Source organism: Pyrgilauda ruficollis, unplaced genomic scaffold (genome assembly GCF_017590135.1).
Source record: "Pyrgilauda ruficollis isolate IOZ18807 unplaced genomic scaffold, ASM1759013v1 scaffold12, whole genome shotgun sequence".
NCBI classification, from domain to species: Eukaryota; Metazoa; Chordata; class Aves; order Passeriformes; family Passeridae; genus Pyrgilauda; species Pyrgilauda ruficollis.
In genome coordinates, this window is record NW_024510321.1 from 17,085,163 (window position 1) to 17,101,919 (window position 16,757).

The following is a 16,757-nucleotide window of genomic DNA, read 5'->3' on the forward strand; positions in this document are numbered from 1 at the left end:
AGATACCAGGATCATAAGAAATACAGAGCATCCAAAGTGGTTAACAACAGTGAAGGAAACACTGGCATCTTATCCATTACATATATTGCATTGATACAAAAAATTGATTTTTCTGTCTGGAGTGGGGTATTAGAAGTCTTTATACAAAACAGCTTCTTGTCCATGAAGAGTTAGATGTTTTTAGCATGACATAAGAGATTAATTTGATTAATATAGACATACTCAAACAGAAACCTTATTGCTTGGTTGTCTTGCAGACATTAAAATAATATGTGCCTCTGTCAAAGAATGTAGATACCAGCATTTAACAACAGAGATATTCAGGGTAATGTGCTGACTTCAGCTCTGTTGATGCCTGGCTGTAAAGATGTAACTCCACTGGTCAACAATTTCCTGGACAGTTACAACACAAATGGACTCACAGTACTTTAAGTAGCTTGTAAAAACCTCCCTATTAAAATAAACAAACAAACAAACAATCAAACAAAAAATCAATCTAGTAATTTTTCAAAGACTTTGCCAAAAGCTTAAAAAGGAGTTTGGTATCATCTTTGTCTTCCTTCTCCTGGTTAAAGAAACTGTGAAATACAATAGCAGGTGTTTAACTCAATTGGCCCAAAGGACAGAATAACATTAGTCAATATGTCCTCTTAGCTCTATGCACTGTGTTTCTTTCTTTCCCTGTTGAACATTGTGGAGTCTAAAACATCCACATCAATCATAACCCTCTCAATATCTCTTTAGTACAAAGTGAAGAACTCAGATATTCATAACAGTTTTTTCATGGATGTTGTGTTTCTGCATTTAGCAAATTGCTTTTGCCCTAAAGTTAATCATTGTTCTTAAAGACCTGGAAGAAAAGAACAAGAAAAGTAAGTTTATACATAAATAGTCCAAGAAATATATTGTAGCAATAAACTCCAGGAAATATTCATGGGCTAGAAGGTCAACAGAAGTTAAGCAGTGACCCCAAAGTAATAGCACATTATGGTTATCAGCTCCAATATACTGAGTGCAAAGGAGCAAATTGATTTTTTTTTAAAGCTTTGAAAATTAAACCAACCACAGTAAAAGTGTTTTATTATACACCAGCCAAAAAAAAAAAAAAAAAAAAAAAAAAAAAAAGTAAACCCTGCCATAAAAGCTAGTCAAGTAAAACCAAACATCACCACAGAAACAGAAGGCAAGAGTCTCTTCTTATTTCAGACGATTCCTCCCTAGGGCTGTGATTCCCTAATTGCTTTATTGCTACCACTGATGGCAGGATTTGGCCTAGCTCTGGGGACCAGTGCAGTGTGACACTACAGAGCAAGCTTTCTGTTGGAAAAGGAGGAGTTGAGGAAAGAGTTCTGAGATGAAATAGAAGAAGAAATTAATTGAACAATTTATTCTTAAAATTAATAATATTTAAAGCCCCATTTCCATCTAATCACACATGTTCTTAAAATCTCAGGACAGAGTAGCAAAAGCCAACATCTGTGCCTAAGGCATGTCCCATAGTGTCTGCACAAAAGTTTTCACTTCTCCTACACACATCATGTGTCACCCACCTCTAAGTAACTTGAAATGAGGCATAGATTAGTCCTGCTTTATCAATCCCTTCGTGTCAGAGCCACTATTTCTCCTTTTTCAGGGAAAGCCAGACACCAGTTCAGCCTCTCTTGCAGGCTGTAAGCTGTGTTAGCCTGCCAATGCTTCTTGCCCTGGGCAGTCTCCACACCTAGCTGCTTCAGCAGCTCTAGAAGCAGCTGAGATATCAACATCATTTGCACAAGCTGATTTTTGGTCTTTTGTAGCATCTGCCCCTCATTAGCTGCTCGGTAGAGGAAAAAGCAGGAGGAGTGGACAGGGTGTTATTAACATTTTCTCTGCTGCACTGTGAAGTGTACATGCTTCATCACAGTCTTTGGTAGTTCCAGCTGGTGTGACTGGGGAAAGAAGTCGCTAATGGTCAGATAAAAGCTGTCTGAAAAGTTTTATCAGCTCCTTTATATTCTGCATAAAGATCAGTCTGTGCCCAAAACTGATAAGTTAGCAGGAACAGAGAGTTTAAAGTGGCATGATGTGGTTCACCTGAACTGGTACTGGTCTCAGCAGTCATTTCTTGAAATCAAATCTTCCTGCATTTGCAGCTCACAAAGAAGTGTGTTTGAGATTTGGAGAGAATGGTGTGGTAATGATATCTGTTGAGAAAACCTGAAGTATCTTTTAATTTTTTTTACCATTGCTCAGAAATATCAGTGCTAAGAGATCTCATTCTAGTTTTTGATTGATTGCTGTGGTTATGAAAAACCAAACAATTTCCTCAGATCTTGGCTGTGCATTGATCATGTATTAAAAAAGCTGTCAGGGAAGTAATTGCATTTTAAGATGTATAAAGCATGTGCAAATTTGTGATTATCTGCATTGGTTCTTATGTGTCTGTATTCCAAGTTTAGAAATAGAACAAGAAGAAAATACATTTCAATTAGCAAACTGTCTTTATTCTGGATACATGTAGGACCCAAAAATATACAATTTGAGGGGACCTATGCAGTAGAAAACCGGTGCTGAGCCTTGTTCCTCATATAATAACGTAACTATATTCCAATTCCCTCCTTTCCCTTTATTAAATAATGTGCAGCAGAAGAATAAAAGAAAAAAAAGGTCTGAATACTCAGGACTGAAGGTAAATAAAGTAAACTTTTAGATACTGTAATAAAATAATTTATTAGAAATACTGCTGAAAAAGTATCTTAATTTTTAATAATATATATCTAGATGCCAAATTTTGTCTGCTGTGAGGATAGACAGATCTTGAGTCTCTGCAGACACAAATAAACACTCCTGAATTTGGTGGATTTTCTACAATAGATTCAATTAATCCTCCATTGTGGGGCACTCTGCATATCCAGTCTCTGATAATGGGAAGGGCACAGACAAGTATACATTATGTTGTCTGGGTTCTTATTTCCAGATGGCAGCATGCTTTCACAGGCTACTTGTTATTTATTCAAGCCACACTTGCATCTTTAAGTCTCAAATCTTTGGGAGGAAAAGTAAATTCTTTGTCATTTATTGCTACTAAGCTAAATCTTTATTCAGCTGTACCTACTGATGATGATGTTAACTGAGGACATCAGTTTGATTAACCATGAGAACCCAGGGGAAGTGGTGTCTTACTGGTTTGTGGTCTTCAGCAGGCACTGGACTCAAAGGAGCCAAAGCAAACTGTGTTCACCATTCACCCTGTGGCCTGTTTGCTCCCCAGCACATGGTCAGCTCCATCAGAGCAACCACTTGAAAACGGGAGGCAAAGCCTGTCAATCGCAGACCTGGAAGCAGTGGGCTGGACAAATCCCTGTGGACTCACAGGCAGTGTCCCAGTGGAGCAGGATATGCAATGAGTGAGGCACTGCTCTGCAGAGTTGTGGGGGAAGTCAACAACCAAGTCTCCCTGTAAAGTGAACAAAGTTAGCCAGTTCCACAGGAGATGCTTTCCACCAGGCAGCACACTCAGGAGAAGCAAGCAAGCCTTGTGGTGAGAAGTCCTGAGGGGAAAGGAGCATCTGCCTTCCCAGAGCCTTCTAGCACTAGCTAAATTGTTCAATTTGAGTTCATAGCATAGAAGTGCCTTCCTAGAGCTGATTTTGCATAAAAAAAATAACTTCCTTCAAATCTCTGATGGGGACTGGGTCTTGGTGTCTGATCCTTGCGTCTGAAAGACATTTCTCGAGGTGATGAAGAAGGCATTTTCTTTCAAGGCTTAGTCATGAAATTTACATGAGGGATAAGACCCAGAAATTGACATTCCTATGCAGAAACCTCTTGCCTCTAATTGTGTGGCAGGGAACCTCACATTTACTCTAAAAATATGTGTTTTCAAGAGAATTTGTGGAGACTGTATATCGCTTGCCCTTGCCTATGTACTTTTCTGGAAAATGTGTAGATATGGGATTAACAGCTGTTTTGTTTTGCATCTCACTTCTCACCAGAAGAGTAATGCAGTCTAGGAATCCACATCTCACCATTCTGAGACAAATGTATGAACTAGCAGGTAATTTTCCTGCCCATATTTGTGAACACACGTGTTGTCAATGTTTCATCCTTCTACGAGGGGAAGTTAAGTGTGAGCTGGTCACCAGATGGGTGCAGGGAGACTGAAGTCTCCCTTTTCACAAGTCTTAGGCAGGATATTTGGCTTTACATGCTTGAATAAAGTGGTCTGAATTATTATGTTGCATTGCATAAAACTAAATCCTTGCAGCTGGAGAAGGGAGGGAGATCTAGACTTGTACTCTGCCTCAGTTCTCATATTTAAAACAAACCTCAGCTACTGACTGCCCACCCAATAGTTTCATTATGGATCAACCATCTAATAAGGATCTCCTAATGTTAGGGGCATATAAGTTCTTTAAATTGTTATGACAAATTTGAAAATTAAGGTAGAATATATAATTTTTTTCACCAAACTCCCTGACAGAGTGCAGGGATCACAGTATGTTACCCAGGGAGAATATCTGTATGGATATCTGTCAGTTCCAGGAATTATTAATTCTTATTTCCACTTATAAAACGAAAAAAAAAAAAAAAAAGGCTTAGCACAAATGTAGTACTGTTTTCAAACCTGAAGAAGATTTAGCTTCTTTTGTAGCTGGGCATTTCTCTTTTTTGCTAGTTGAATAGTATCACATTTTCTTTTAGTGAGGGTAAAAGGAGAAAATCATGGATCATGCTGGGATCGTAGCTGCTCTCATTTCCCTTGCTCTGTTCCCTCTCTATTCTGGTCTTGCTGTGAGCAGTAGCCCATGTAAGCACTTTGCTTCTTACTCTGGTGGGAGCAGAGACTCAGGGGTTTGCAGGGTGCAGCTCTGGGTGATGTTTAGGGGAGAGATCTGTGTGCACAGGGGCTAGAGGTGGTTATGGGGAAGGAAAAGAGGGAAAGGAAGGAAGGGGGTTTTTGAGATCAGTGTCTGGGCAAGAGGAGTCCTTTAGAGAAGCTGGAGAGACACATTTGTGTTGTTAGGTTCCACAAGGCATGCAAGGACACGACGACTCAGGTAGTCCATTCTGATGCTCATGTGCAAGGCGCACACAAGGTGCACACCAAGTGATGGACGCTGCTGGTTGAAATGAAGAGGTTTAGGGGTGTGAGCTGGATGCAGGTGAGGGTAACTGTTGTGACAAAGGAAAAGAACTATTCAGTCATTAAACAGTTAAAAACAGCTGCTTTACCCACTCAGACCTTTAGTGCTTAAGGCGGTTAAGAAGTAAATCACAGCAATGAAATTTAAGGATGTGTTCTGGTAAAGCTCAAATACCTTCAGCAGATGCTTAAAAGTTATATGTGTGCTTAAAAACATCACTGAATTTTCCCCTTGAATAGAACTCGTCTGAAATGTGTCATTTACTGTAGTTCCATTTCTAGCTTCCTAGGTAAAACTTAACTTGTGCTTCTCACCATTTCATGGCAATTAAAGAGAAGCTGATAGGCACTCCAGCTTTTAGGGGATTTAGTAAGACCAGCTAATATCTATTACTGCTTAGGAACAACTAGTTTCATATAAGAACAGAATTTTGTGTTTCTGAGAATGCATATTAGTATTTTAGTAGTCTTATTATGTAACATCTTTTGATGCAAAATTAATCCCACCTAAGAGTATCTATGATCATTCACATTCTTTAATCACCAATTAGTACATGATGCATTTTCTGATAATTTATGGTGTCACTAATTGCACAAAAAATAACCAAACAACTGTGGCCATGACTTCTCTTACATGGTTTGTATAATCTTGATTTTGATGGCACTGCTCTGGAATGACAGACATGACTAAAATGAAGCAAAAGTTATGTATTGTGCTGCAATGTGATCAGAGGAAGGCCTGCTAAGGCATTTCACTGGCATCCTTATGTTAGCTTTAGAACCAGTATACCTGTTTTTTTTTGATCAATCACAATCATGTTGTACAAAAGTACATTAGAAACTGGGCTTCTGAATGTGTATTTACATGTCTCACATAACTTCAAGGTCTATTTTTACTGTTTTTAAAGGATTGCTATTAATGTTTATGATACATGATTTTACTTTCCATTGAAAAATAATGTAAAAAATTTATGTAATAGAAGGAGATTAATTTTATTTAAAGATTAATTACTTTAAAGAACTACTAGTCAAACTGATTTTTTTAAATTAGGCTACTCTTAGAATTCAATTTAACACACACTCCAGAATACAATATAAATATTATATAACAATATATTATTTTATATTACATTTATATGTAATGCATAAAAGATATAGACAAGAATAGAAGATAGTAATATATTATGCAAGTATAAAAATTAAAATTTATTTACAATTTAGATTGTGAGGATATTGTTAAGGCAATTAATTTCACCGGCAGTTGGTAAATATATAAAGATAAAATATATCCTAGAAAAACCCCAGTGCCTAAATTTTTCTTCTAGACAATATATCTTTAGCAGTAGTGATGGCTTTCTGATTCTTTTTAAACTTATTCATGATGGTTAAGTTCAAGAGTTCCCAATGTGCAACACACTGTCCTTCAACATGACTCAGATCAAATATTTTGGGTATTTCCTTTGGGCACTTTGCCATTGTTCTATTGGATTGGAAGTTACAGCAGTTTGACTGGTATGTCTTTTAATTTTTTTTTTCCCCCTTAGCTATTGAAAGCAAGTATTGTTGTATCTGTACTGCAGCTGAAGCAATTTTGCAATTGAAAACTTGCATGTTTGCTTTCTGCTTACACAATAATCTATTTTGATCCAGGGTTCTGTTGACTGCTGCATAAAGTAGCAAGTGCTATCACCCAAAAAAAGTACAGCTTTAAGAGAATAGTAATACTTCTCTGTTATCTTGAAAAGGCTGTCTGTGTGATTTATATTGCTGGCAGTGTATTAAATGTGTCATGTGGGTGTCAGAGAAGTACAAAATAGCTTCTGTTTTGCAGGCTCCTCCTGTAAGTCTGTTCTTGGGTCCTCCTTAACATATTTACTTTTTTAGCATAGTATAAATGGAAATGTGGCATGAAGTACTTTTGCAGTGCACTTTAAATCTGTAGTTAATAATTTCCTAAAATAAAGAAGTCACAGCAATATGTACTCACAATTCACATATTATTAAGAGCAGGATGTCATGAAACTTGAAGCTATGTAAAGAAAAATGGTTAAATTGAAAAGAATTTCTCCTTAGTGGGCTATTCCTTTTCTTTCCTGAAATGTTTCTTGAGGAATTTTAATTCACTACTTAAGGCACTCATTAAGTAAATTTTTACATTGTATGGTACTGTCAGTCTCTGGAACACTGTTGGTCCTTTGGGCATAGTTTCAAACAGATTAGGCCATTTTAATAGATTGAAGCCAAAACCAGAACCATCTGTCCCCATTCCTGTGTCTGCAAACCATGTCTCTCTCAAAAGTAAGTAATCAATCTTTTATTTTACTGCCTGCATTTGTCCACCAAGTCACCTGGGTCTTTCTAATGGCAACCCCATTTGAGGTGTACACCCAAAAAAGAGTAAATTGGGGCATTTCTGATGAGTGAACCAAAATATACAGAGATACAAGTAATTTTCCTTCATGTGAACTATGGCCTTTTTATTCAGGAAAGAAGAATCTGCTAACAAGAATACCATTTCAGACAGGGTATAACTTTTCTTTCTGTATTAAAACGTACAGGGGATTTGAGTGTACCCAGTTAAAAAAAAAAACCAAAGCCAAACAAATAGACAAACAAAACTCCACATATTTTTTATTTCTGAAGAAGATACCACTTTCATAAGCCATATTGATACACTATTAACATGTCTGTGAAAATTATTCAGAAATGTGAATATTTCATTCTGTTAGGTTCTTGCCATTGGAGAAACAGAAGTTCTGTAGTCAATAATTCTGGTACCTGTGCACCAAGTATGAATCCAGCTTCCAAAACTGTTTTTTTTTCCTCCATTCCCGAGATTCCCACACAGATTCAGAGACCACAGAGGATATTTGGAGTTTGAAAGGGACCCACAAGGTTCCTTGAGTCAACTTCTAAGTGAACAGCCCACACTGCTGGTGCTACCAAGGGTCTTTCAATGGCACTCAAAGTCTTCAAATTGCATTGAGGTGACTGTGCTGGTTTTACTTGGCCTGGTTTTTGGTAGCAGGGGGCCACAGGGGTGGCTTCTGTGAGAAGTTGCTGGAAGCTTCCACCATGCCCAGCAGAGCCAATCCCTGACGGCTCTGAAGGTGGACATGCTGCTGGCCAAAGCTGGGCCAATTAGAAATGTTGATTATGCCTCTGTGATGACATATTTAAGAAGAAAATCAAAACAAAGAAGGCAGAGTTTTTTTCCTAGCCAGAGAAGAGGAGGAGGTGAGAACATGTGAGGGAAACCACAGGGAAACACCAAGGTCAGTGGAGAGGAGGGGGAGGAGGGGCTCCAGGTGCCAGAACTGAGATTCCTCTGAAGGCCATGGGTGAGGACCATGGTGAAGCAGCTGTGCCCCTGCAGCCCGTGGAGATCCACGGAGAATGCAGAGATCCACCCACAGCCCATGGGGGAGGTGCCCATGCCGGAGCAGGTGGATGCCTGGAGGAGGCTGTGATCCAGTGGGAGATCCGGTGGAAAGAGGTGCCCTGGCTTCCAGGCTGGAGCACCCTGTCCTTGGAGTACTGCACCCTGTAAAAAGAGTGACCCATGCCACAGCAGTTTTGGGAGGACTGTGTGCCCATGGGAAGGACTCACACTGCAGCAGTTTTAGGAGGACTGCTGCTTGTGAGATTGGAACCACACTGGAGAAGTTCACGGAGAACTGTTTCCCATGGGAGGGAGCCCATGGCCTTACAGGGGAAGGATTTTTCTCCCTGGGTAGCAGAGGAAACCCTGGGTGATGAACTGACCCTCATTCCCTGTCTCCCTGCGCTGTTGGTGGGAAGGAGGAAGGGGTTGGGGGAAGAAAATGTGTTTTAAGGGCTTATTTTACTTCTCATTATCTTCCTCTGATTCTGTTAGTAATAAATTCACTTTGTACCTTTAAGATGAGCCTGTTTTGCTCTTGCAGTGTTTTCTCCCTGTTCTTATCTCCACTCATGAAATCTTCATTAAATTTTTCTCTCACCTCTGCCCAGCTGTGGCAGGGGAAGGTGAGCTAGTGGCTTTCATGGGTGCCTGGCGTTTGGCCAGTATCAAACCACAACAGTGGCTTTGAAGCCTAAGATTTTCTCTGACTAGAAGAATTAAAAGTTATATCTAATCCTGTTATCTTAGCATGGCTGTGTTACTGGCAACTGGGGCAGTCTCTGTGCTGGTGTAAAATTCTAGGGTAACCAGTTGACAATCAAAGTGCTAGATGGGCTCCAGAACCATGCCATTTAAAACAGAAAAGTAAGTATATAGCTGCTGTTACAAATTCATACTGAAACAGCAAAAATTCAACACCAAACTTGTCAATCTTATTGTTATATGGTTACTTTGTTGCGTATCAAATGGAGGAATATTAATTGTCTGCAATGAACTATCCCTCTCCACCATGTAGTTTGCGTTCCTTCCTGGAGCAGTATTTACTCAAACAACAGGCAGGGCACAGCACTTACCACAGCAGATAGTGTAGGGTCATGGAGGAAAACAGCAATGCTTCAAATGTCTGTCACAGTTTGATTTAGGTACAGCTATTTCACCACAGTTTGGAACTATCTGAAAATTATTTGATCTAATGATGCAAGTTTGTTCCATGAGAAATGACAATGAAACAAAGATAAAGCTAATTACTTAAAACATTGAAATTAATATCCCCAAAGTTAAGAGTTTCAATCTATATTTTGGCTATTAAATAAGAGTTTCTGAGTGTGCCTGGAATTTCTTGAGATCCCAGGACTGCAGTTCCCATTTATTCAATAAGATTTATAGGCAATTGAAACTCTTGAAAATCTGGTGACATTATTCATGATAATCAATGTAGTAGTACCTGAGGACCAAGGAAGCCTTGAGGAATTTGTAATGCAATATATAAGATAATGACAACATAGAAGGTAAGTGTAATTTAACCAGCATGATTGAAAAAAGTTCCCTATTTGATCAAAACTGCATTTCCCTTTCCTGTAGAAAAGAGAATAAGTGAAGGGTTGAATCACCAGTGAGCGAATATAAGACAGAGGATTAAAAAGCATATATAAAGATTGAAAAACTGAAAAAGATGGCAAGATTGAAAGCTGAAATAAAGAGCCTATTGGCACAAGAATAGAAAACTTCAGCCTAAAGCAAAGACCATTCTCTGAAGATGCAGAGGTTCAGAGATATCCCTATTTTGCTCTACCTTTCCTCTTGGCAGCTGCTATGTGTGTTTGTATAGGGGTGTATGATTAATTTGTGTCAGGTTAAAGTATATAATGCAAGCTCAACTTAGTTTTAAATAACAAATAGGTGCAACTTGATGAATCAGTTCCATGCTAAAAGAAATCAAAGCTATCCATGCAACATCTTCAGTGAAAGATTTTATATTTTCTCTTGAAAGAATCTAAATAACCATATTGGTGGAGTGCTCAGCACAGGAAAGACGTGGACTTGCTGGAGACAGTCCAGAGGAGTGCCATAAAAATGATCAAAGTGATGTTATGCCTCTCCTATGAGAAAAGCTGAAAGAGTTGAGGTTGTTCATCCTAGAGAACAGCAGGCTCTGTGGAGGCCTTTTGAGCTGTTCAGTATGTAAAGGGGCTCATAAGAAAGATGGGGACAAACCTTTTAGTGACCCCTGCAGCAATAGGACAAGGGATAATGGTTTAAATGAAAAGAGGGTAGAGTTAATTGGACATAAGGAAGAAATTTTTTTTTGTTGGAAAGGAAGAAAAGAAGAAATATTTTTTGGTTGTCCAGGGGGATTGGCAATACCCCAACCCTGGAAACATTGAAGGCCAGGTTGGACAGAGCTCTGAGCAACGTGATTTAGTTGTCCCTGTTCCTTACAGTGGGGTTGGAGTAGATGATCTTTAAAGGTCCCTATCAAACCAAACCATTCTGTGATTTAATGATTTTATCTCTTTTCATTTGAGATAAAAAACTATACAACAACCTGAGATCTGTGTATGGTATGCACTGGGTATGCACTTACATTTTACTTTCATTTTCAGAGAGCTTTTCAGGAATGTATGAGGTAGTGAGTTTAATTGCAGTCTATAGGATGATGACAAGCTAAATATAAGGAGTGAGTCCATGTGTCATGTCTATTTATAGGAAATATTTTGTGAAATTACTTCCTCTTGGTGATTTTTTTTTCTAGAATTCCCACTGGTATTGCAAAACAAAAGTTTTGGGCAATATTTTTTTTTCAGGTAAATGCCTGAAGAATTTTCTTAGGATTATTTGAAGTGAATTTAGAGGAGTATGTTAGCTTACTCTTTGATTTGTACTTGTAAGTAGGAAATGGGTCATTAATAGAATAGAAATATGAAAATATTTATATTCCTGGATACCTAATATATTGATTATTTACTGATGTTAATTCACTCCCTTGCTTCTCATCATTCTACCCCCTACATAACTGAAGACAGTATTGTTGAAATTGAACTGGATAGGATTGTGTTGTGTCTACTTCTTAGTAGAAAAGTTAAACATAGTCATACAAACAGGAAAATAAACCGAGACTGAATCCAAATGTTCCTTTCAATGGTTCCTTTCAAATCTTTTGACTATGAGAAACTGATCTTCAAGAGAAAGTCCACACAGCTAGTAAATTAGGCAGATTTTGGAGTAATTTAAAGTAGCATTTAATGGGTTGCTAAACTGCAGAAACAACACTTCTTAGGATTGCCTTGATTGGTTACCATATGCAAAGGAAGTTACATGTGTTACCAGAAATTTCATCCTGAGCATCCATCATTTGGCTACTGCATTTTCTCAAGGATGTCCGGAAAAATCTCCTGCAAGCTAAGACAGATAAACAGGAACTGCAAAGTAATTTAATCCTTATCTTCTGGATATTCTAAATTGCTGTAAGAGTATATATCTAGGAGTATGCTCCTTGGAGTATATTCTTTTATCCTTTTGTTTGGCTTTGTGTCAGTAGGAATTTTGCATATAAGCTCAAGGCAGCGCATAACCCTGAGAGTCCTACTTACCTCTTCAATTTGTTACTTGAATAATCACATTGTTACAATGAATACAGACCCTTTTTACAAAAATATGTAAATCATTATTAATTCCAAGACAACACTTCACATGAATTACATTGAATACTTTGAATCACATTGAATACTTTAACTACTAAAATATCTGTAATACACAGTTGCATTGGAGACCAATTGTAATATAGTTCTTACTAATGTCCACTTCTGGCCAACATGTCCAAGTGAATTCCAGATAGATTACTAATGCTAAAGCTCTAGACACAGCATGTTTCTGACATAGCTGTATGTTGGTGCTCAATTGTATTCTAAGCCTTGGATATCAAAACCATAATAAAATCAACTAAAGCTTTAAAAATTCACATAACATATGTATTGTAAAATACTTGTCACAGAGTGATACTGTTTCGTAACCTGAATAAGGTGGTTGAGAAAAAGAAAAAATAGTCACCTGAAGAAGTAGAACTCAAAATTAATGACTAAGATAAAGAACAAAATGAAAACAGCTTTATTTTAGGAAAAAAAGTTACTTATTATTACCTCTAAATTATTTAGGCTTAACATCCCAAACTTTCAAAATATGCAGAAAAAATTAAAGCACTAGATTATCAGGGGTTTTTTGTTCTCCACAGCTCTATGCTAATCATTGGGCTGAGTGTGAACTGACTTTTTCCTCCTGCTATGAGCAACCAAAGTCTTTGTTCTGAGAATGATCACATAATTACACAGAAGATTAAAGAATTCCCATGAATAATTTGTGCTCATTTCTCCCTGTTAAACCCATTTAACCCAGTTGAGCATGCCTTGCTGACTTGCTTCAGAGACTCACGTTTTCATTAGAAAAGCAAAATATTCACCCTCCCCTGCAGCTGATAACTTTTTCTAGCTTATCTTGTTGCCTAAACATTTCCATGAACAATTTGGCATTGTTCATAAATAAATTATAAAAGTAAAAATTAACTCCTTTTTATGATGACATGGTGAAAGAAAAGGTAAATCTTTAAAAATTCATTGAGTTATCAGAATGGAAAATTTCTTCTAGTAGTTGGAATCAATGTTGGGAGATGTATTTTAGCTTGTGGTCCATGGAGGTCCAGAGGACTGAAAGAAATTCATTGTCACACCACAAGTTACTCTAGTTTACCTCCTCCTACCTCCAATTTTCACCACCTGAACACTAAGTCAAGTTTTACGTTCCTGTATCTAGGCTGAACACTATATTGCTTTTTGGCTGTAGTAAGATGAGGGAAAAAAAAAGTGGTTTTATAATAAAACAGTAAATACACTGTAAATTCCTTGTGTGTTTAAGGTTATGTTCTGATCTATTTCCCTGTCCCCCTTTGAGATGCACCTTGTGTATTGTAATAAAAATAAAATGTAAGCCCACCAAGACTAATGCTCTACAGTTTATTACATCTTAGTAGTCATGTACAACTATCCTGTAGAAAAGTGCACCTCTCCTTTTTAAGCGTTTTTTGGAACATGAACTATATCCCTAAGAATGATTATAGCAGATGGTAAATTAAAATCCAGATATGAGTATTAACTTGCCTGACATTTGTGAAGGTCTGTGGATGGTTGCTGCAGGAGCATGCACATTATGGCCACCCTTCTGGTCAGCTGCATCCCTCCTTTCAAATAAAAAGGGGCTACAATAAAAAGGGATCTACAGCTGATGAAGTGGTAACACTCTAGGAACAGTTTAGAATGATGTTACTATGCTCTTAGTGTTGTGTTTCCTTCCTTTGCTGTGCTTTGTACTTCATCCTCACACAAGTGGAGAGCAATTTCCTGTTCACCAGTCTTAGTGACTGACTGGTACCTTGGAGAATAAATTACTGTCTTTAACTTCCCAGCAGAGAAGGAATACTGTTCCGTGTCAGGTGCCAGAGCTCTCACATGCTGTAATCTACGTGAAGCAATACAGCTCACAGTGGATTTTTCTGCTTAGATGCCTAGGAATTTCCATTTTTGTTGTCATACGAATTCTTCCCACCCCTTCTCCCTCTCTTCCCACACACAAACTGAAAATGAAAAACAGAAGATGTTGGGTTTTGACAGATGCTTTACTGAAAGTTATATGTATTTATTAAGCTCTTTCTGTCTAATTTATACAAACAGAGAGGTCTGGAAAATGATTGTGTATTAGATAGCTTTTCTGGGCACACTTGTAAGGAAGATTATCCAGTGAAAATCTTCCTATTACATACATACATTAATGAAATTTTGTGTTAATTAAAACAATGGGATTCATATTATTAAATCTGGACATTTCCATTGCAGGCATAATGTCTAGACAGTCTTTGCAGGCAACAGAAAGAATTAGGAGCTGCTAGAATTCAATGTGTTGCATTCTAGGGTACGCATTTACCTGAGAACAAGATTAATTTAACCCCTGCCAACTTGATGGCTATTAAAAGTGTGCGTTTTTTGTAGCTTCAGTGTTTATATATAGCAGCATGTCTCATCAAGATGCAGTGGATCAGATCAAAGCTCTAAGTAATCCAAGAGCCTATCTCCAGGTGTGTGAGATACAGAAACAGGTAAAGAAAAGTCAAAAGCTGCATCTGAGGCCTCAGCCACAGCTGAGCAAATAATGAACCATAAGGGGGAGCTGAGGACACCTTTGGGTTCAGAATGATCTCAGGCAGACGCATGCATGGCACAGGCTGGAGACAATTTAATGAGGGTAATTATGTTAAGAGGAGCTGGGTGCCACCAACACCATGGAAAAGTAGGACTACAGGAAGATTTAGGTCAAAAAGGACTTCTGGATGCCACCTAACCCATCTTCTAGATAAAAAACATAATACCTTCAAAATTAGATCAGTTTTATCATTGCAGTGTCATCAGGCTGCTGCAGGTGAGACAGGGAAAGGATGAGAGAAAGTCATCATCAGCAGACACCTGGGCTACATCCATGGGCATAGCCACTGTAATGACCAGCACATGCAGGAAAACACGGAGCCGTGGGGCAACCGTGCAAAACACAGGTACAGCTGCACCAGTGCAGCCACCGAACCCAAAGGGGAGCTCTGAACAAGGCTTGAGCCCCTCAGTATTGGCAAGGAGAAAGATTCACAGCCACATGTTGTACTTCAGGTTTTGCAAACAGAAGATAAGATCCTGCTGCCCTTCAACACCTCTTCCAAAACTGCAAAGTAGCAGCCAGTGGCAGATGTCGAGGCAAGTATTGGAACAAGCTGCAAATACAGTGATCCTTTCTGAGACAAGACCTGGCCATCTGTGTATGAAACATGATTGTTGATATGTACCATAAATAAATCTTGCTTTGAAATGAAGATTAGCCAAATCTAAGAGACATGGATGCTTGTATTCTTTATGATTGTGAGACCTCAGAAGAAAAACAGCTGTAAGAAGACCATATAGACCAAGCTGAAAGTGGTATTGGGTTTTGTTAAAAGTTTGCCTTGCAATTTATTTCTGCTGTCACCTTGGATCATTGATGTATAAACATGTTTAAATTAGACTAAGTATAGTATTCATTGCCTCTATAGAGTATCCATCTTCTAATTTATTCCCAGAAAACAGGTCACTAGCAAACAAAGAAGTTTTATTACATAAAGTTTATGAAATATCAGCACAAGCTTACAGAGGGTATTTAGTCAGGGGATATCATAAATTGGAAGAAGAAGTCTGTGTAAAAAAATTTTAACAACATCTTATCCTGTGTATTTATATCCTGTAGATTTGTTCTTTAGATTTTGAAATTGAAACTGTGGAAAGGATGACTGAGAATATGAATTCTATGAATTTGGTTTACAGTATTGAAAAATTTCAGAAAATTAAATAGAAAGTAATTTTTTGTGTTAAACATTTTACTCTGAGACTGTTAGCTGAAAAAATAACCATATACTGAATACAATTAAATATCTTATTTTTCATGAAATAAGAAGAGAAAAAATTATTGAAGTTTAGGAAGATTAAAAGTCTGAATTTCAGCACTTTCTATGTAAGCATTCTGTCATTAATAAAAATTGAAAATTATTTTGATAAAAGACTTACCTTGTTTCAGAGACTATCTGGAAGAGTTGTCTCAGAATATAATTACTGATGAGCAATATGATGTTCCCTGAGTTCTTCTACAATAATTCTTTATAATCATCTACTTTTATTTGGGACATCGAAATATGAATACCAGAAACAGTAAAATAAATGGTTTTCTTTTCATAAAGGAGAATGTGATAAAATTCTTCCATTGTAAATTTTATCCTTTTCATTACTGTAATTTTTTACAGATACACATAGCATGACACAATGAATGGAGATTTAAGAACTGTAGCATAACCAGCATTTTAGTGTTTAATGAAATTCTGCAAGTAGTGCTAGTCTATTGCAGAATAAATAGAGAATTTGAGTACATGTGCTTGATCATGTAAGGATGTTCAATGCCTATTTATAACATGGAGATCAATCATCTCACACAGATTTATCAAAATATCAGAGTTCAGGAGCTGGAGACACTTGGCACTTTCCAGTATCAAATGTGTTATCTGTGTCTCAACCTAACAGGTACAAGTTTAATAAAAAAATTCTATGTTTCAGTCACACTAGACTTGTTTCAGAAAGAAAACAGCAAGTGTGATCACATTTTCTTATTTAAATCCTTAATGAATAACATTTGGTAACT